Source organism: Eptesicus fuscus, chromosome 13 (genome assembly GCF_027574615.1).
Source record: "Eptesicus fuscus isolate TK198812 chromosome 13, DD_ASM_mEF_20220401, whole genome shotgun sequence".
Lineage (NCBI taxonomy): Eukaryota > Metazoa > Chordata > Mammalia > Chiroptera > Vespertilionidae > Eptesicus > Eptesicus fuscus.
In genome coordinates this window covers 23,852,949-23,872,690 of record NC_072485.1, presented here as the reverse complement: position 1 = coordinate 23,872,690, position 19,742 = coordinate 23,852,949, and the positions used below count along the sequence as shown (strand labels likewise).

Here is a 19,742-nt window from a genome sequence, read left to right as displayed (position 1 = left end):
CTGACCGGAATCGAACCTGGGACCGTTGAGTCCGCAGGCCGACGGACTCTATCCACTGAGCCAAACCGGTTAGGGCAGGACAAGCATCTTTATCACCCACTTAGAAATGAGGAAACCGGGGCCAAAGCGTGTCTACCCACACGGTAAGATCAGGACTAAAGGACAGACCTAACTCAGGCCTTTCTCTAAAGCAGGGGTGGGGAACCTTTTATGTGCCAAGGGACATTTGGATATTTGTTAACATCATTCTCGAGCCACACAAAATTATCAACTTAAAAATGACCTGATATATTTGGTCAAACATTTAACTAACTCACCCCTAATGCCTTGGCAGGGCCGGACCAAATGATTTTGCAGGCCTTGTACGGACCGCGGGCCAGACGTCCCCCATCCCTACTCTAAGGTCCCCCAGCACAGTGCACCCAGATCTGACATAGCCAGGTGTCTAAGCTCTAAGCCACTGCTCTTTCCTCTGCGCCCCACGGCTGAGCACCTCCAGAGGCAGAATTCTAGCACACAACCCTTCCCAACACAGCAGCCCACACACTTCAACCTTCGTCACAGAAACGGGAGCACAGTCATCAACCCCGGGGCCCATCAGCAGGCAGCACCCATGTCTGCCTCCGGTATGCTGAGCCGGGCTGAGCTCCCACTGACATACACACAAAGCCCAACCCTAGAACTCTCAAAGGGGAGAGACACACTAGCGACTAGCTTTCTGCAAGCAAGTGGTGGGTGCGGGCAGGGTAAGTAACCATGGACTCCAACCATCACAACCGGAGAACCCACATCTCTGAGTCTCTGCCTCCTGGGTTCAAATCCTGTCTCTGGAACTACTTACTCTCAGGGATCTCAGGCAAACAACTCTGTTTTTCCCCTAAGTCTCAGCTCCTGGATTTCACAAAGGATTTCACAAAGAATGTATTTAATGCGCAGAACTATACAAAATGGTTAAAAAGGTAACTATAAAAAGGTTATGGGTATTTTACCACAATAAAAATAAGTACACATTCAGGTTTTAAAAAGGTTCTCACAGATTCATAGTAAGGATTAAATAAGATATTGTAATGGCAAGTTCTTAACATTATTTAGCACATATTAAATCCTGACAAGTAGCTATTATTTAAAGTAATTGTAACTGATTTACATACAAAGACAATACATGATGAATGTAGAAAATGGTGAAAAATCCTATCCTGTATAATAAAAGCCTAATATGCAAATCAACCAAACGGTGGAACGACCAGTGGCTATGACGCGCACTGACCACCAAGGGGTAGACACCAGCAGGGACCCCCCCCAATCACCCCACTGGTTGCCCCACTGAGGGAGGTGACCAGCGGTGGCAGCAGGGAGAGAGGCCAGCTAGCGAGCAGGCAGCAGCGGGGAGCAGAGCCAGTGAGCAGGCGGCACCAGGCTGGCCAAGGCGGGTGCCAGTGAAGTGTCCTCCCCCACCCCCCCCACCCCACCCCCGCATCACTCCGCCGGTCACCCTACAGATCGGCCCTGATCACTGGCCAGGCCTAGGGACCTGTGCACAAATTTCGTGCACTGGACCTCTAGTATAAAGATTAAAAAAATCTCCTGTGATACCAAAATCCAGAGGTAGTCACCGAAATTAAATTCTTTACAGTATTTTTTTCCCATGCACAGACATTTCTTAAATTGGGAATGTAATGTACATACAATTTTATAGTAATGATCCACTCTTTCCTGCCTTGCCAGTAATTGCAAAAACAATTCTCACAACAACATCCAGAAATAAAGGGACTCTGTTCAAGGCAAGAATAAAAAGTTGCATGAAACTTGAGGTGGAACAAGGAGCTCACGTTGAACAACTGGAGGCACCTGCTCCAGAGCCAGGATGGAGACTTAGGCCAAATCCCCCGCCACCTGCTCCTCCTTTCCCCATCAACGTCGGCCCAGAAGGCAGGCGCGCTGGGGGGGTCTGGCCAAGCAGGAGAAAGGCCCAGGGGGAGCTCCGTGGCAGCTCTGCATGTGTCAGGCTCCACAGGACAGGGCTCACGTTCCCACTGCCCTCAGGAGCGTCCACTGTGACCAAGGGATTGGGTGCAGGGTGGACAGGGACCATCTCATCCGACCCCCAGTTCAAGATGAGATGACAACTGAGGCCCAGGGAGGCCAATGACTTCCCCAAGGTCACAGCGATGTGACCAGTCCTCATACGGGGCCAGAAGACGACGGAGCTCCCGGGGCGCTAACTCCCAGCATGCTGCCTGCTGGGCACCAGGGGCCCACATCCAGTAGGTCCTGCCCATCAACAAGGATTTCTTTATTAAGCACTTGGGTGTGCACGCACAGAAACAAAGGCCACCGGACACAGGAATGGAGGTGTTTTAGGGGAACACTTGGCGTCCCGTCTGGCTCCCACTCTTGGGCGAGGCCTCTAACAAGACCAGACTCCACAGACCCCTGGGGGTCCTCCCTGCATGAAAACGTATCACCTGGCAGAGAGGGCAGCACAGTTCAAAGGCAGCTCCTCTCGGGAAGCACTCGGGTGTGGGGGTGTGGCGGGGAGCACGCCCAGAAATAACTCTGGAGAAGGAATTACAATCTCACAAATCACTCTGTTAATGTTCATTTTCTAGCTAGGAACAGTCTTCACAACTTTCATTTCGTATGGCTGTGGGTTTTGTTTAGGGGGAGGAGCGGGGGACGGGGGGGGGGGGAGGGGGGGGAAAGCTAAGTGAGTAGCTCCCAAAGGCAATTCCTGAAATCCTTCCGAAGAGCAGCTGCTCCCGGCTCCTGGCTCCCGGCTCCCGGCTGGGGAAGTCTATTTCCATCTCCGCTTACACATAATTACGTTCTAAAGTGGTGCCCCCCAGAGGGGTGACAGTGCCAGTGGCCTCCCAGATCGCCTCGCTCAGTGGGCGCTCCTGGCGCTACCCTCGTCGGTGCGGCAGGGAGAGGGCCTGGAGGCAGGCCACCCACGGCCCACGGCTCAGAGCTCCAATCTCAAACACGTCAGGCCCTTTCCCTTTGAGGCCCAAAGAGGAAATTAAATGTCAGCCGGATAAGGAGATTTCCCTTCAGCTCTGACGCCAAGGAATCTGAAATTTATGATTCCCACAGCAACGGAGCAAGCCAAACCAGCACAGGCCTCCGACTGTCAGGCCAGGCGGCTAAGGGCGAGCCACCGCCTGGCGTTCCTTCTTCCCAGTGAGTGATACTCAGCCCACAGGCCTGAGTGTTTTGGCAAAAGGGAACAACACCGTGCCAAACGCTGCAGGTCGGTTACAACGCGGGCAGGAGCGAGAGGGCGCCGGGCCGTGTACAGGGACCGCACAACCGCTCCCTCGGTCTCCGGGCAGGTCCTTTTGGACGTCCCTCCTTGCCCTACGTTTTCAAGGCCAAGTGTGGCTGCTGCCCCTGGGAAGCTGACTCAACTCTTGCCACGGCATAGTGACTTTATTATCCTCAGCAGGACCTGGAGAGCTGAATGCGTCGACTCACACACTGGCCAGATTTCCTAAATCTGGTGGGTGGTACACTCCATTTCCATAGGGACCCTGCCCACCAGGCAGGCCCAGGACTAGAGGAGAACACACGGCTGGGAGCAGGGCTGCGGCTCGCGCTGGGCGTCCTGGCAGTCCCAGCCACCCCAAACCTGCCCGTCTACTTTCTCTTCTTCATGCTTGTGGTTTACGTGTGGGGAGGTGGGTGGGTGAAAAGGCATCTAGATTCTAGGAGAGAGAACAGACAGAAAAGGGTGGTGGATCAAGAGTCAACTGTAAAAATGAAACTGCCATTTGACCCAGTGATCCCACTTCTAGGAATATATCCCAAGAAATCAGAAACACCAATCAGAAAGGATATATGCACCCCTACGTTCATAGCAGCACAATTTACCATAGCTAAGATATGGAAACAGCCTAAGTGCCCATCAGCAGATGAGTGGATTAGAAAACTATGGTACATCTACACAATGGAATACTATGCTGCTATAAAAAAGAAGGAATTCTTACCATTTGCAACAGCATGGATGGAACTAGAGAGCATTATGCTAAGTGAAATAAGCCAGTCAATGAAAGAAAAATATCACATTATCTCACTCACTTATGGATAATAAAGAACATTATAAACTGATGAACAAAAATATATACAGAGGCAGAGCAGCATCGAACAGACTGTCAAACTACAGCAGGAAGGCTGGGGAGGGTTGGGCGGGGGGGGGGGGGGGGGGGGGGGGGGGCAGGTAAGAGATCAACCGAAGGACTTGTATGCATGCATATAACCATAACCAATGGACGCAAGATACTGGGGGTTAGGAGAGGCCGGGGGAAGGTTAATGGGGATAAAAAGGAGACATATGTACTACTCTTTGTAATACTTTAAGCAAGAGAATAAAATTAAAAAAAAAAAAAGTCAACTGAGAACTAACCTTTAAGAAAAAGCAACCCTGGCCGATTTGTCTCAGTGGTTAGAGTGTCGGCCTGAGGACTGAAGGGTCAGGGGTTTGATTCCCGGTCAAGGGCATGTACACGTACCTTGGTTGCAGGCGTGATCCCTGACCCTAGTCAGGGTGCGTGTGGGAGGCAACCAATCAATGTGTCTCTCTCACATGGATGTTTCTCTCTCTATGTCTCCCCCACTCCCTTCCATTCTAAAAAGCAATGGGGGGAAAAATATCCTCAGGTGAGGATTAACAACAACAACAAACTGCAGAGAAACAGTGGCTACAAAATATCTACGGGGCAAGCACAGTGCCAGAATGGCCATCTGACCGGAAAAAGTGCTAAAGGAGCTGGTCCTACTTCCATTCGTGCTCACAGCCACAGCAGCAGCTCCCACCTACGTCCTCTCAGAGACTGGCAAGGACCTACTTGACCCCTGACCCCCTCACATACCTCTGGGACCTCCTATCTCACACACACACACACACACACACACACACACACACACACACACTTCAACCACGCTGTCCCTACACCATCCCAGCAGTTGCATGTGCTCACCTCAAGGCCTCTGCCTACCAGGCTCTCCCTCCACAGGCGGCTTTGTCCCCACTCCCCTCCTCCAGATGGAAGCTCACACACTGAGCAAGGCCTGCCCTGATCACCTCCCAACACCTCCCACCCCACCTCCGCCCCGGCACGTCCCCGGCTTTTCATCCCCACCTCACATACGGTGCTGGATTGAACAGTGTCCCCAGAAAGCCATGACCTCCTGCCACCGTGGAATGTGACCTCATTTGGATACAGGGTCTTTGCAGACATAATCAGTTAAGATGAGGACACAATGGAACAGAACGGGCCCTAATCCAAGAACGGGGAATCCTTAAAAGAAAATTAGAGCGAGCCCCAGGGAGAAGGCCATGCGATGACCGAGGCGGAGAGCAGAGCTCGGCCCCCACAAGCTATGAACAGCAAGGACGGCCGCAGCACCAGCAGCCAGGAGAGGGGAGCAGAAGGTGCTCCATCAGAGCCTCCAGCCTGGGAGAGCATGGACCTCTGCTGTTTAAGCCATCGGGCGTGTGGCCCTTGGTCACAGGAGCCCTAGGAAATGAACACACATACCGTGACTTTCACTTACTATCTGTCGCCCCTCCCCAGAAAATAAACCCCAGAAGGAACGGATCCGACCTTCTTTTGTTCAGTGCAACGTGACCAACACAGAGAACAGTGTCTGGCACCAGTCGGCGCTAAGTAAATGCTGAATGAATTATGAGTGAGTGAGGGTAAGTGAGGAGGGAGGCAGGGGTGCTGTACCCATTCTACAAAGGGCAAAACTGAGAGGCTGATAGCCTAACGCTGCTCAGAGAGAGAAGAGCCAGGACCAGAACTGAAACGGGACTTTGGGTGTTTGTTCGATAAATAAAACTGAGCTCCTCCAGGTACTAAGTGCTCCTCAGGGCAGCACCACTCAGTGATCACTTACCGCTTGTGGGTGGGGAACAGGGAGGACAGGTGCCGGCTCCTCACCGAGGCCGAGACCCTGAACAAGTATCGCACCTCTGGGCCTCGGGGTCCACATCTGCAAGGGGAAGTCCACCTGCTCTCTAGGGGCAGGCAGGCTTGTTGAGAGGGTGCTGCTTCAGAGAAGCCTCAGACCTGGGAGCCAAGGTGGGTCCACTGACTTACCCTTAGGGCACTCACCACACACTACTTTGAAACCTCTCATACCACAGGCTACCGTTCTCCCAGGGGCACAGTTCATTCTCACCCACATTATCTGGACTCACGTCACAGTCCTCTGCAAGCCATGCCGTGGGCCCAAGCCCCACCTGCATCCTTGCTGCATGGCTCTGCTCCTCCCAGGACCACGGACAAAAAGCTCACCCACCAAGCTCAGCCTCCAAGAGCAAGGTTTCCTTGTCCCCATCTGAACCTCACAGCCTGACCGGCTTCAGACGTCTTGGGTACAGCCTTCCCCCACACTCAATCTGCGGTTCTCAGACCTCCGGTTCGGGTAAATCATCAGCAAACAAGTTAGAGACTTCAAATGAACTTGCTGTCATACACAAACATGCATGCACATGAACACATGCACAGACATTACTCACTGAGTGGCATAAGAGACCAGCACAGACTTCAACCCAGGGCCAGCTCTGTTAGCAACGCCCGCCCAGGCAGCACTGCTAGCAACACCCGCCCAGGGCCAGCACTGCTAGCAACACCCGCCCAGACAGCACTGCTAGCAACACCCACCCAGACAGCACTGCTAGCAACACCCACCCAGGCAGCACTGCTAGCAACACCCGCCCAGGCAGCACTGCTAGCAACACCCACCCAGATAGCACTGCTAGCAACACCCACCCAGACAGCACTGCTAGCAACACCCACCCAGGCAGCACTGCTAGCAACACCCGCCCAGGCAGCACTGCTAGCAACACCCGCCCAGGCAGCACTGCTAGCAACACCCGCCCAGGCAGCACTGCTAGCAACACCCGCCCAGGCAGCACTGCTAGGAACACCCACCCAGGCAGCACTGCTAGCAACACCCACCCAGGGCCAGCTCTGCTAGCAACACCCACCCAGGCAGCACTGCTAGCAACACCCGCCCAGGCAGCTCTGCTAGCAACACCCGCCCAGGCAGCACTGCTAGGAACACCCACCCAGGCAGCACTGCTAGCAACACCCACCCAGGCAGCACTGCTAGCAACACCCGCCCAGGCAGCACTGCTAGCAACACCCACCCAGGGCCAGCACTGCTAGGAACGTAACCAGGTAGAAGGTACAAGCGTGAGCTCTGAAGCAGGGCAGGCTTGACTCTGAATGCCAGCCCTGCTTCACCTGACTTTACTTTTCTGTACTTCAGTGACCTCATCCCACAAGCGCCTCCCTCAGGAGGCAGACCTTTGCAGAGCACCTAACACTGTAGTTTTTTCCCACATCTGGAAACAGGCAGCACGTGGCAGGTGAAGAAGAGAGAAAGAATCCCAACCCCCAGAGTGAGGAGACCCGGACCCCCATCTCCCTATCTCCACTCGGTAAGGGCCAGCCAGGGGCAGGGGCGGCACTTCACCTCAAAGGGCCTGGCTCAGCACCCCTCCCACCCCCAACCAAAGGGAGAAGTTGTACTGGGGACCCGCACTCTTGATCTATGCATTGAGGGCCCTGGGGTTTCACAGCAGGAGGACTGCTGTGAGGAGTCAACACCAGACCTGCCCTCCTCCCCTCCCAAGGCTCCCTGACAAACCTTCCCCTTCACCCCCTCTGACTCCCACAGCCCCCACCCACCAAATCTGCCTGTAGTCAGCTCCTGGTCTCCTGGCCTCGTCTCCCGGCCTCCTTTCTTTAACAATACTCGATTATGGGCAGTTTTATATTTAGCAAATGTAATGTGCATTCATGCACCTAACATTTATGCAGGAAAAAGGAACACAAATAAGAGCAGTCATCACTTAGAATTACTGAGTCCTTACTAGGTAATATGCTGAGTGTGTTACAAACCTTACTCTCTGAATCCTCACAACAGCCCCGTGAGGTTGGTACTATTATTCCTGGCTTACAGACGAGGACGCTGAGGCCCAGGGGATAAAATAACTCTGCTTACATCCCACAGCCATAAGGTGCTCAGTGGGGGCTGGAAGCCCCTGGTCCTGACCCTGGAGCATCCTCTATCACTCTCTTCTCTGGTCCCCTTGAATGGCAGGGAAAGGACACTCACCCAGTAGGCCAGAGCTTCCCCAAACCCACTGGGCAGCTCAGTCTGCAGGGATGGCCGGAGGCAGGGGAGTGGGAGGGAGGGGGAGGGGTGAGGGAGGGGGGACGCTATTCATGAGGGCCCCCAGATGCCTCCTCTACCAGGTCAGACCCTTGGAACACCATCTAAGAGACCCTGGCTTCCCCCCAAAGCACGCTGGCTAAGGGGCAAAGCATCACAATATCCCAACAAGCCAGGAGACGGGCACTGATCGCCACACCCCTGAAGGAAAGGCCCACCGCACACAGAACCCTGCTTCACCCCATTCATGGAGGCGATTCCAGAAGCAAGAGGGACTGATTTTCCGGCAAGTGATCTTGACGTGTTCTCCCAGCTCAGCCCCCCAGTCTCGAATTCCTGCCTCAGCAGCGCAGGACCGACGGGTCTCAATGTGCTGCCTACACATGCTTACTTCCTCAGGGGAGAGGTCGGCAGAAATACCCCGACAGGTTACACCCCAATTAAAGGGCTCAATTCTCGCACCCAGCCTCTGGGAGAAGCGAAGAGAATGGCAAACCAGGAGTGCTTGCTTCCAGAGCCGCGGGGGTCACCCTGGCAACAGGATGCTCACACCTTGGTCCTAGAGAGCTCAGCTCCGCACTTTCTGTGGTTACTATGGAAGCGCCCACTAGGATCCAGAGGCCAAATGAGGAGTCTCACAGCCTCAATCATAATCAATGAAATGCCTACTCACCGCAACCCATGTCCTTCCCCTAGAAGAATGGCAGCCCACAGCAAATGGGCAACCTCATACAGTCCTGGCCGTTTAAACCAGTACAGCCCTTGAGAGCACAGCGTGGGTATTGCTATCACAGTTTAAATGGGTGAAACTTTGACACACCAGTTCCACTTCTGAGAAACGCATGCATATGTGCGTAACAGTAGGTATGTGGGAAGATATAACAGCAAAGCCAAAGAGTTAGTTCAGATGTCTCTCAAGGGGGGCTGCCTCATAAATTGTGATCTATCTATACTATAAAATATTTTTTAGACAAAAGAGAAATAAAAAGAGTTACATGCATGAAAAGATCTACAAGACATATAATGGGAAAAGAGAAAATAACAAAATGATATATGTGATGCGACCAGATTGGTGCTTACAAACAAAACTAAACTATCTGTATTTGTGTCTATCCAGGCTGATGAATAATTTAGGATACACATCACACTGGTCACCTCTGAGAACCCAGCAGGGAGGCGGTGCGTAGGGAAAGGGAACTGGATGACTCCTATGCACTACTACGTACTCTTTGAATGGGAGTGTGGGGCTTACGAGTGTAATATATTCATGTATTATCTCTATCATTTTTTTTAAAGCGAATGAACTGGTTAAAAACCACCACGACCAAACCAGGGTTCTTGTCCTGCTGTGAAATTATCACACCAATCTGAACAAGTTTGGTGCCCACTTCCAGGTCTTCCCAAGAGTGACTGATCAAGTTCGAGTCCCGTTTCTAAGCCTGGTGAGAGGCAGGATTGGGATCAACAGGGAAGAAGAGAGATGTGAGAGGTAAGGAACACTTCTGGAAAGGCTCTGTGCAAGCTGCAAACCTGTCCTACCCTGAACCTGCACAGCTCCAAACTCACTGTGCCTTTCACCCGCAGAATGAGAGAAAACAAAGCAGGAACCGAGATTGCGAGAGAATTTCGGGATGAAGGGAGAATGCTCTTTCCAACAGCAGAGGAAAAGCCACCCACGGAGCTGCTTCCAGCAAAGTCAAGGAAAAGGCCTGGCCAAACGCCACCTCCCGGACAAAGGCGTGTGTGCCAGGCTCCTCAGACTGCGGGCACAGCCAAGACTGGCAGCCCCGAGGCCCACTCAAGTGAGTCCCCTCCACTTCGGCACACAGCCCAGAGATCTTTTCACACTCGCTGCTGACATCCAAACTGATCAAATCAGACGGCTCTGCCAACAAAACAGCAACAATGTGGAAAAGGGAGACATAAATCAATGGTATCCTGGCGAAATATGTAACCATTCTTTCTGCTTGCCAGCAGAGGCACTTCTGTGGACTCCAATATTTAATTAGTATCTCTTTTGTTTCCCAGTAATAATTAAAACAAACACACACACACACACACACACATACACACACACACACACACACAGCTAATATGAAGCAAAAAGAAAAAGAAAAACCAACGGGCTTAGCTTAGGACATAATGTTTAAGAGGCAGGCGAGACAGCTGACACGGCCAGGCAAAAATGCTCCTCCCGTTAAAACAGGTACCCTGTTAGCACCAGCCAAACTCACTGGGCACTTCCACAGTCTGCAGCTGGGGGGCTGCCAAGAGGTGCCCTTCGGACAAGGAAAAGAGGTCAAATCTTGGAGGGAAAGGGGTGCCATCCAGCAAAGGTAGGGGAGCTGCGCCTTCTGCAGTGACTCACCGCAGAGATGGCTTATGACTGCGATGCCAGGAAGCAGGCAATCCAATAAAGGTAACCCTGGGAATAAAGGTAACCTTCCTCCCAAAGAGCATGCAGCTCCCCAAAATCCAAAACCTGACCAACTGCCCCAAGCGAAGCAAGAACTCTCTGAAGGGCATGCGTGCTATGCCTGTGGGAAAACAGAAGCCCACGCAAGTTCCTTACGAAGTCTGGCACTGACTCCAGTGGAGGGCATGAGACTAGCACATCACGGACGTGGCCACCGTACATCCTGATGGGGACGCACGGACATTAGCCACCAGGACTCATCATCTCCCCTTGCTCTGAATCCGGTTCACCCAGGTACCACCCAGGTACGGCCTGGCTCCCCACTGAGGCTGCAGCCTTCAGGGGAGGGTGGTCCCACCTCCTCCTCAAAGGGCTGGTCAGCTCTGTGAACTCACCCAACACTCCTCCCTTTCCCAGCCAGCCCCTCGAGTGCTGTGTGCCCACAAGTCAGCCCTGCCTAGAGGCAGTCAACTCTTGAGGAACAGGCAAAACTGCAGATCACACCCCCTAGTGGATAGACTGGGTCCACCAGGGAACAGTGGGATTTAGGCTACACCCCAGGAAGTTTCCTTCCTTGGGGGTGTTTTTCCTCCAATGCTATCGCTTTGTTTGAATGCTCAAACCAGCATTTCCTAAAGGGGGCCTGAGGAACCTGAAAGGCAGAAATGGTAAGGCCAGGGGGTGAGCAGGGGAAGGCGCTTTCAGGTTTCACTCAGGCACCTGCTCCACCGGACACGGGAAACCAAAGGAGGCGACTTTGGTTTCTGCAGAGATTGCTTTCAGTCCACACCATTCGCATCTGCAATTCCAGGGGATGGGGGGGACACGAAGCGCTATCCATCCTGACGCATCCCCCTTTCTCCATCACCACTGTCTTAATGTCTTAAGTTCAAGTCCTCGTCATCCCTCATGCCAATTACTCTCATGGACTCATTTCTCCTAACTTCACAGTCTACACCGCCCACGAGCCAGCTTTCTAAAATACAGACCGGACCCTCTCTCCCTTAGTGGGAACCCCCAGCCTACAGGACAGAGTGCAACCCTGGCAGCACGTGCCAGGCCGCTGCCGGCACAGGTTTTGGAGTCACACAGACCTCAGCTGGCACTCAGACGAACCACGTGCTGGCTACGTGGGCACACTTGCGTCTCTGTGCCCATTTCCCGCTCTGTGCACTGGGAATGACACGATCAACCTCCAGAGTTGCTGTGAGGATTAAACCCTAGTTGTAGAGAGCCCAGCTCTCCGAGGGCGCCACGCTGCCTACTCCCCCTCCCCCACCTGGCTCTGGATCTGTGCTCCTCACCACCGTGTGCACGGCTGCTTCACAGTGGATGAATATGAATTACTCAAGAGAAAAGAAGGCACACTGAGATCTAAAAATTAGGGTCATTCATAAACATAAAAATTAGGCTTCCAAAATGTGAAAGAAGCCAAAATTAACTCATTATCAAAATAATGCACGAGGAGAATGGGAAGGGGGGGGGGGGGGGGGGGAGGAGAGCATCACTTTGGGAGGAAATGCTTTTAAAACATACAGCTCTGTGGTTTTTTTGTTTGGACTCCCTTTGTCCCAAAGATTTAGGAAGATTACTTTTTTTTTTCAAACGCTCACAAAGAACACATTTCTATTTTTTTAAACTATTTCTTAATTAATATCTTCAGAGGACTAAGAAGTATTCTTAAAGACTGACTGAATCTTAATAAAACTCTCAGAGATATTCTGGCACCAGTCACAACAAGCACCCTCGTGGAACTTAATTTCCTTTTCAGCATACTACTTGCTATGGAAACTCGTTTATGATGCCACCACAAGTCAAAATCTGCCTGTAGCATGAGTACTCGAAGGCCCCACAAGAGAGACTAACAGGGCTAGGTGGAACGTGGCCCCATTTATTGAGCCAAATCTTACATCTATCAGGTCTCTCCCACGCCAAGCTTTCCAGCTCTTGTGTCAGGTTCAACTCTGCCATCTCCTTCCCAGCCCTTATCTGCCCTGCCCTTCCCCCCCATCCCCTCCCCATGCCCCCACCTTATCCTATAGCTCTCCCAATATCTCCCCTCCAGCTAGAAACACCCCACATTCAGTATCTTTTCCCTGGGCACAAAATGGGCAAAGGGAAACTAGCTACTTCCAGCTTCACCTTCCTATCAAAGACCCTAAGCCAGAATGAAAACGATGACAGAAGGGTGGCTTCTGATTTGGGTCAGTGCCCTCCTTTTTAGATGCTGGCAGGGCCTGCCACAGTCACTCTGTGTGTGTGTGGGGGGGGGGGGGGGGTTGGAATGGGAAGGTGAAGGCGGGAAGAATTATTCATAAGCACAAAAGTGTACTTTAAAAGCCTTTTTCCCTTGAGGACAATTCCTACTGGAAGACTTAATCAATGCCATTATCCCGAGTGCCTGTGGGCAAAGGGAGAGAGAGGGGTGGGCGCCACCCTTTACTGAGCACCCACTGCAATTCACAGGTGTACCTCATTTACTGTAAGGCAGACAGTACCCTGACTTTACATATGCGGACACCAGGCTCAGAGGGGGCAGGAGATGGGATCAGGACGTGTACCCAGGCCCACCAGACACCAAGACCCTTGGACTCATAAGCTTCCAGTGTCCCCACATGCTTATTATGTTAATACACGGTCCTGGGTTGGAGGGCACTTCACAGTTTACATGTTGTTTCCCATATACACTGCCTCATATAATATCACAACCCTGTAAGATAGCTAAGAATTCCTTGTTCGCTATTATAAAAGGCTGTTTAGTTTCAAAGATCAACAGTACACTTGTGTGAGCCAGCTGTAAGAGCTGTGCCCTTTGAACTCTTTTTTTTTTTTTTCTCACCTCACACTGTCTGATAAATGGTAGGGGCTCAAATGGTAACTATTATTAGCATCATGACATTTATTAATTTAACAGCCCTTCGTTAAAGCAAATTTTAAACACATACACACTACACACACACACACACACACACGTATATAACAGATATTTTTAAAGATTCACCCTAATTAATCAAACCTTTACTTGTTGGAGAGAATATAATTTTACCACTACCTCAAACTCTGAGATAACCACTAACGGCAGCTTCCAAGAAACTGACAAAAACGATGACTGAAAATGATGTGGTCAAATCCAAAATGGATTCAGAAAGCTACTAATGGGAGAAAACAGGACAAGAGCATTCAGTTATAAAATACAAAAGTTCCTCCTCTCCTTCCAGCGTCATGGCTTGATCATTAATGTGCTGTTTGACCGGGCCATGTCATTTCAACTCTGCGATGACCCTTAGTATCCAAATCTGGATGGCCAGCAGGTGACCCGGAAGTTCTAGTGAGAGGCTGCCCAGAAGGTCTGAAAATAGGGCTGGGGTGGGCAGTTATTACCTTACGCTATTTTTAATGTCCTGCATCTAGTGCACTGTTTGCCCATTAATTACACTCACTTAAAAGAACCCCGAGAAATTCAGAAAGGTTATATGGAACAGGAATCAGCTCACCACTTTTTAAGCCAGAAAGAAAAAGATGACAGAAGTCCAGGTACTAGGATCCCAGCATCAGACAGACAGAAGGAAATCTATAGTACTATGGCAATGAGATATCCTAGGGATGTTCTTCAAGTAAGGCTGCACCAGACCAGTCCAACTGAGCATCCACTCCAGGCTTGACGGCTCAAACAAACACACACAAAAATTCAAATCCACAAGTGAAATACACATTATTTTTTTCAACAAACAACTTTACAGTAAAGACAGCCTGCATGAGAACAGTATTCATACTGTAAGTCTAGTACCAATTGTTATTAGTTTTTGGTTTTGTCTTGCTTTTTGCAATATTGCTTCTCATCTATTTTAAGTCCATCCTAATTTCCTTACAGGAATAGGTTGAAATTGATTGTGTGACTAATCTAGTCTCACAAGGAAAAAGATCTGTTTCCCTCAGAAACCTTTTCCTGCCACTATCAGATTGTGGAGTTCTCTTTCTTTATATCCCATTTCACAGATAAGGAAACTGAGGTCCAGAGAGGGCAAGTGACTCATTCAAGGTCGTATACCTGCTCGTATATCGAGGACTAGAACTAGAGCTCAAAAGGCCCACAGTGTGGGTCTCCAGCTCTATCGCTGCTGCTAATGACCTCGCACACTTGTGTCTTTTAATTTTTTTCTGGGGAAGAAAAAATTAAGCCAGCATGAGTCATCTCCATTGTCGAGGGCCACCACACAGATTGTTCTAATTAAGCATCCAGCATCTCCAGAACCACTTGTTTCTAAAATAACCAACCTCAGCAAAGAGTAAAAGGCCATGTTTTATACCCGCTTCAGGATACTCGGGACCCTGTGAGCAGATGTGCTGCTGGGTTTGGGGGCCTGGCTAGCCCAAACCAGGGAATCAGACCTTGGAGGTACTGGAGAGGGAATGAGGGGGCGGGAGATGGGTGGGGGAGAGGAGTCAGACAGCTTCCGGCTCCAGTTAGGATTTCATGGAGCCCATTCCTACTCACCTTGGAACCCCTAAACCACTCAGGGGTCCCTCCTCAACTTCCCCAGGACAAGAGCACTGCAGTCCGGGAGGTGCATGTGGCCTACGGGGAGGGGCGGCACTCAACCCAAGCGGTGGAGGAAGCAATTCTCAGCTCCCTCCCCCACCTCTCACAGGGAACTCCCCATCGGGGCTTCAGACGCCAGAGGCGTCCCCAACTCTCAGCCTGACCCTCTCTCCCGGTCTGCCCCGAAACAGGCCAGGAGGAGGCACTACCCTCTCCCCCGCGCTCTGCCCCGCGGCCGGCTGCTCCGCCGACCCCCAGGGTCCGCACCCGTGGCGCCTCCCTCCCTCTCACCGCAGAGCCCCCGGGCCACACACTCGTCCACTCACGCCCGAGACTCTGAGCGCACGCAGCCGTTTCTCCCCGCCTACAGGACCCGCGTCTCCGCCTTCCCAAACCCCGCGCTCCCGGCCGCCCCGCCTCTGGCCCGGGACCCACCCCCCCCCCGCCCCCCACCTCTCACCGCGTCCTCCCGACACCCCAGTCCGCCGGCACCCGCACTTCCCGCCCGGCCCACGCAGGCTCGCCGTGCGCCCCAACTTTTTCCCGGCCGGGGCCCGGGCCCCGCAGCGGCAGGGATCCCGCGCCTGGAGCCGCAACAGCCGGGAGGGCGCGCGTCTCCTTGGCCCCTGCCCGCCCAGCGCGCACGAGTTGCGCTCGGGACCCGCTCGGCTTTTCGGGCCTCGGCGGTCAGCCCGGGCGGCGGAGCCGGCGTGGCGGGAACCGCGCTGTCTGGGCGCCCGCACTCCCGCCCAGCGCCGGCTCCCCGCGCCCGCCCCGCCGCCGCGCTCCGCTCACCTCCTCCCGCGCCGCCGCCGCCACTGCCGGGAATACGTGGCAGTGGCCGCCGCCGCCGCTCGCGCGCCTCGCCTCGCCTCTCCTCTCCGCGCCCGCGCCCCTGCCTCCGGAGCGCCGGACCGCAGCGCCAGGCGCCCTCTGCCGCCGGGAAGCCGCATCTTCTCGCCCTAACCCTAACGCTCCGCCGCCCTCGCCGCGGCCTCCGCCCCCGCCGCCCTCGTCTTCCCTCCCCCGGCCAGCCTGGCTCCCGGCCCGGCCCCAACTCTCCGTTCCCAACGGGAGCCGCGGGACCTGGAGATCGTCCCGCGCGCCCGGCCCCGGGCTCGCCGCTGCCTCCGGGGAGCCTGCCCCGACCTCCGAGCTGCTCAGCGCCTGCTCCCCTGGCTCCCGCGCCGCCGGGGCAGAAGTCATCCCCGGGTCGATCCGTTCAGTTCCTGCTTCTCTGAACGCCTCGCCCACGAAGCAGTAAAACCGGGAGCGGGCGGTGGTTAGAGGAGCACACTCGCCTCTGGCGTCCACCCTTCTCTTTCCTGGGGCTAAGGCAGCGCCCTGCCTGGAATACCGAAGTGCGCCATAAACACTTATTGAGGGAGCCACAGAGGGAATCGGGGAGTGAGATTTTTGCCTCTCTCCACACAAGTAGGCTCCTAAACCTCAAGCTATCCTGACCTGGATTTGCTTTTTGTAAATTATACACACACACACACACACACACACACACGTGCGCAGCTTTGCATGAATAAATGAGATTCGCAATTCCCCACCTCAGACCAGCAGCAAAGCCACAGGAGGCACACAGCTAAATGTTATCCAGGGCTTTCCGTCAACAAGACTGGGTTTTAGATCTACTACTTCAAAGCTGAAAATCTCCGCAAAGCTGATCTCCTGGGTACCGTACCTCATCTGTAAATGAAGACCAATAAAATCTACGTCAGCCCTGGCTGGTGTTCTCAGTGGTTAGAGCGTACCCCGCTCCCCTCCCGCGCGCACCTGAGGGTCGCGGGTTGGGTTCCAGGCAAGGGAACATTACTTTGGTTGCAGTTTGGAGCGCGTGCAGGAGGCAACCAATGGTGTGTCTCTCTCACATCAATGTTTCTCCCCCCACCTCTCTCTCTCTCTCTCTCTCTCTCTCTCTCTCTCTCTCTCTCTCTCTCTCCTCCCTCTCCCTTTCTCTCCCTCCCTTCCAATCTCTCTTAAAAAAAATCAATGGAAAATGGGAAGATTAACAAGCAAATAAAACCTACTTCTTAGGGTTGTTGGGAGCATTAATTGAGATCACGCATTGTATGTAAAGAGCTTTACACACACACACATACACACACGCATACCATATAGTAACTAAATGGTAGCTCTTGTTAGCATATTACTGATCCAGCAGGCAGTAAGCACTATAGGCAAATGTGTAAAATGATGGCCACCTACCTTTTCACCTGAAGACAACTGTAATGCCCTGGCTTGTGTGGTTTTTGTCACCTGACCAACAGGGCCAGCCCCGGAGCAAGGCCTCTCAGTTCCTCCTCTCCCCACCCCCTGGAAGGAGCTGGTCTTGGTTTTCCTAAGAGCTGTGGAACTGGCTCTGCTGCAGGCTTTCCTCCTGCCTTTCGGTGGCCAGTCTCTCCATGAACAAGTGTTTATTTTATGGCAAAGGCGGTGAAGGGGTTGGGGCCCCTGCAGGCTACTGCCTCTCACTGGTTTTCTTCTTGCCTTTCTCTCAACCCCTTGAGGCCACCTTTTCACTTCTGAGGGCCTCCTTCCGGCGCCACAGGTAAAGCGGCGGTGAAGTGGCGTCAGGGGGGACTTGGCTGGACTCCCAGCGCATCCACCTTGGGCTTCCGGCACCTCAGGCCCCTCGGTTCCACGCTGGTGCATAACGTTTACCTGTGGCATTGAGAGAGAATTGGTGACCCAGTCTGTGAGTAAAGTCCCTAGAGCATATATGTGTTTAAGAAAAGGCAACTATTGATGAGTTTACAAACAGGGCACATCTCCTGAGTGCTGTGGGTGCTGTGACAGTGAAGGGAACAAACCTGGGTGAGGTAAGACTTCCACCCTCAAAGGAGTTTGCTGTCTAGTGGAGGAGACAGGCTTGTACATAGCAGGGCAGAGAAACCCCGGGGCGGGGGGTAGGAGGGGAGGAGGATGCCAAATGGGAAACTAGCAAATTGGGGCAGTGCTGCAGTGTGAATTGTTTTCCTTCATTATAATTGTAAATGCCATTTTCCTCCGAATAGTACGTACATAACTTCCCAAGGCCACTGCTAAAAATTAATGAATAATTTTATGAGGCAAGCAGGGCCATTTGATGCAGGATTCAGTCCCCTTAATAAGGTGACTTCAAAAGCTTCCTTATACCAGTTGTAACATGTGTATTGTGTCTTTGTGAAAGCACTATCATATTTGTAAGTTAAAGTTGCATATCCTGCAATCCACGTCTAAAAGGGAACGTTCAAACGTCGTTACACTAATGGCCTCGAGTGAATCGTACCGCAGTATGCATGCCTTCAGTGTCGCCCCCTCCCATAGTGACCCTGGGCTTGACCATGTGACATGCTTTGGCCACTGGGACATCAGCAAATACGGCAAAAGCAGGGACAGTTGATAGGCACGCTGGTCTTGGAACGCTGTGGGGACAGTAAGGACACTTGGTCCGACCTCCTTGAAGATGAAAGACCCAGGCAGAGAGAGGCTTGCCATCCCAGCTACGGCAGCCCCCAGCCAACCCCCAGCTGAGGAAGCCCAGGCAGGACCAGCCAAAAAAGGCCCAAGCAACCCAAGAACTGTGAGAAATACAATGGCTGTTTCAAGCCCTAAGGGTTGGGTGGTTTGTTGCACAGCAACAGATAACTGATACATCATACAAAGGCCTTGTGGCAGTTGCAAGGTTTTGGTGAAATCCACCCAAGAGTCAATACACTCCTTAGTGTTTCCTGTCAAGAAGCATTCGGTTAAAGTCACCATGCCTCGGCTGAGCAGAGTACCCCACTTTCCGGAATGTCTTCTTTCAAGGAACATCATTGAATTGGTTGCTGAGCCCAGAACTGTTTCAAATCCTTTGGCAGCCAACATGACAATGAGCTGGCAAAATCAGCGTGTCAGTGCATTAAATATTATGAAGCACAACAGGCATTATAGAGGTTGGTTGTGTTTCTCTCTCTCCCATTTTTTTTCATGAACTTCCTAATGGTGGACATCTTGTCCAGTTGGACAATGTTTCTCCGTAAATATGAAACATCAGATAAGGAAGGGAAGTTAGAGATCAGCTAATCCACTGCCTCATTTTATAGATGAGGAAACTGGGACTAGGAGAGATCAGAAGAGCCTAACAAATTCCTAGGGTCCTGGAGCTTAGAGCAGAACTGGGATAGAATGACCAAGTCAAAGCTCTTCATAATGTTCATTGGATTTTTCTGCTTTTCCTTTATGACATTTGTTGCTACTAAAAATTTCCTCCTCGTGCTTAATTATGATATGAGTTCCAGAAGCCAACATTATGGAAAGATGCTTCTAGATGGAAAGGGGTAAAAGTTGCTTTCTCTAAGCTGAGTGGAAAATATCCAACTTCTTGTCTCTGAGAAGTAGTATAATATGAAGTGCCATCCACTTACATGTCTACCAGAAGCTAGCCTACCCATTTCATGCAGTTTGCTGGGATGTGAATTCCTCAGAGAAAACTGCCTAAGTATCAAGTAAAAAAAAATTTTTTTCTCACTGGTAGTAATATCATATATATATTTTTATTTTTTAAACAAAGACTTTGAACAAAATTGTACCTACTCAATGCTGCAGTAAAGGTAGCCTTGCCCA

At 52.1% G+C, this 19,742-nt stretch overlaps 1 protein-coding gene across 2 annotated transcripts in view; it reads right to left on the bottom strand.

Moving 5' to 3' along the window:
• The window catches only part of SMCO4 (single-pass membrane protein with coiled-coil domains 4), a 67,248-nt gene extending 51,199 nt beyond the window's left edge, over positions 1-16,049 (bottom strand). For both annotated transcript variants that reach the window (XM_054725053.1, XM_054725055.1), the window contains exon 1: positions 15,939-16,049. The gene's annotated coding sequence lies outside the window, so the exon portion shown is untranslated. The remainder of the gene's footprint in view (positions 1-15,938) is intronic.
• Positions 16,050-19,742: the final 3,693 nt, after the last annotated feature.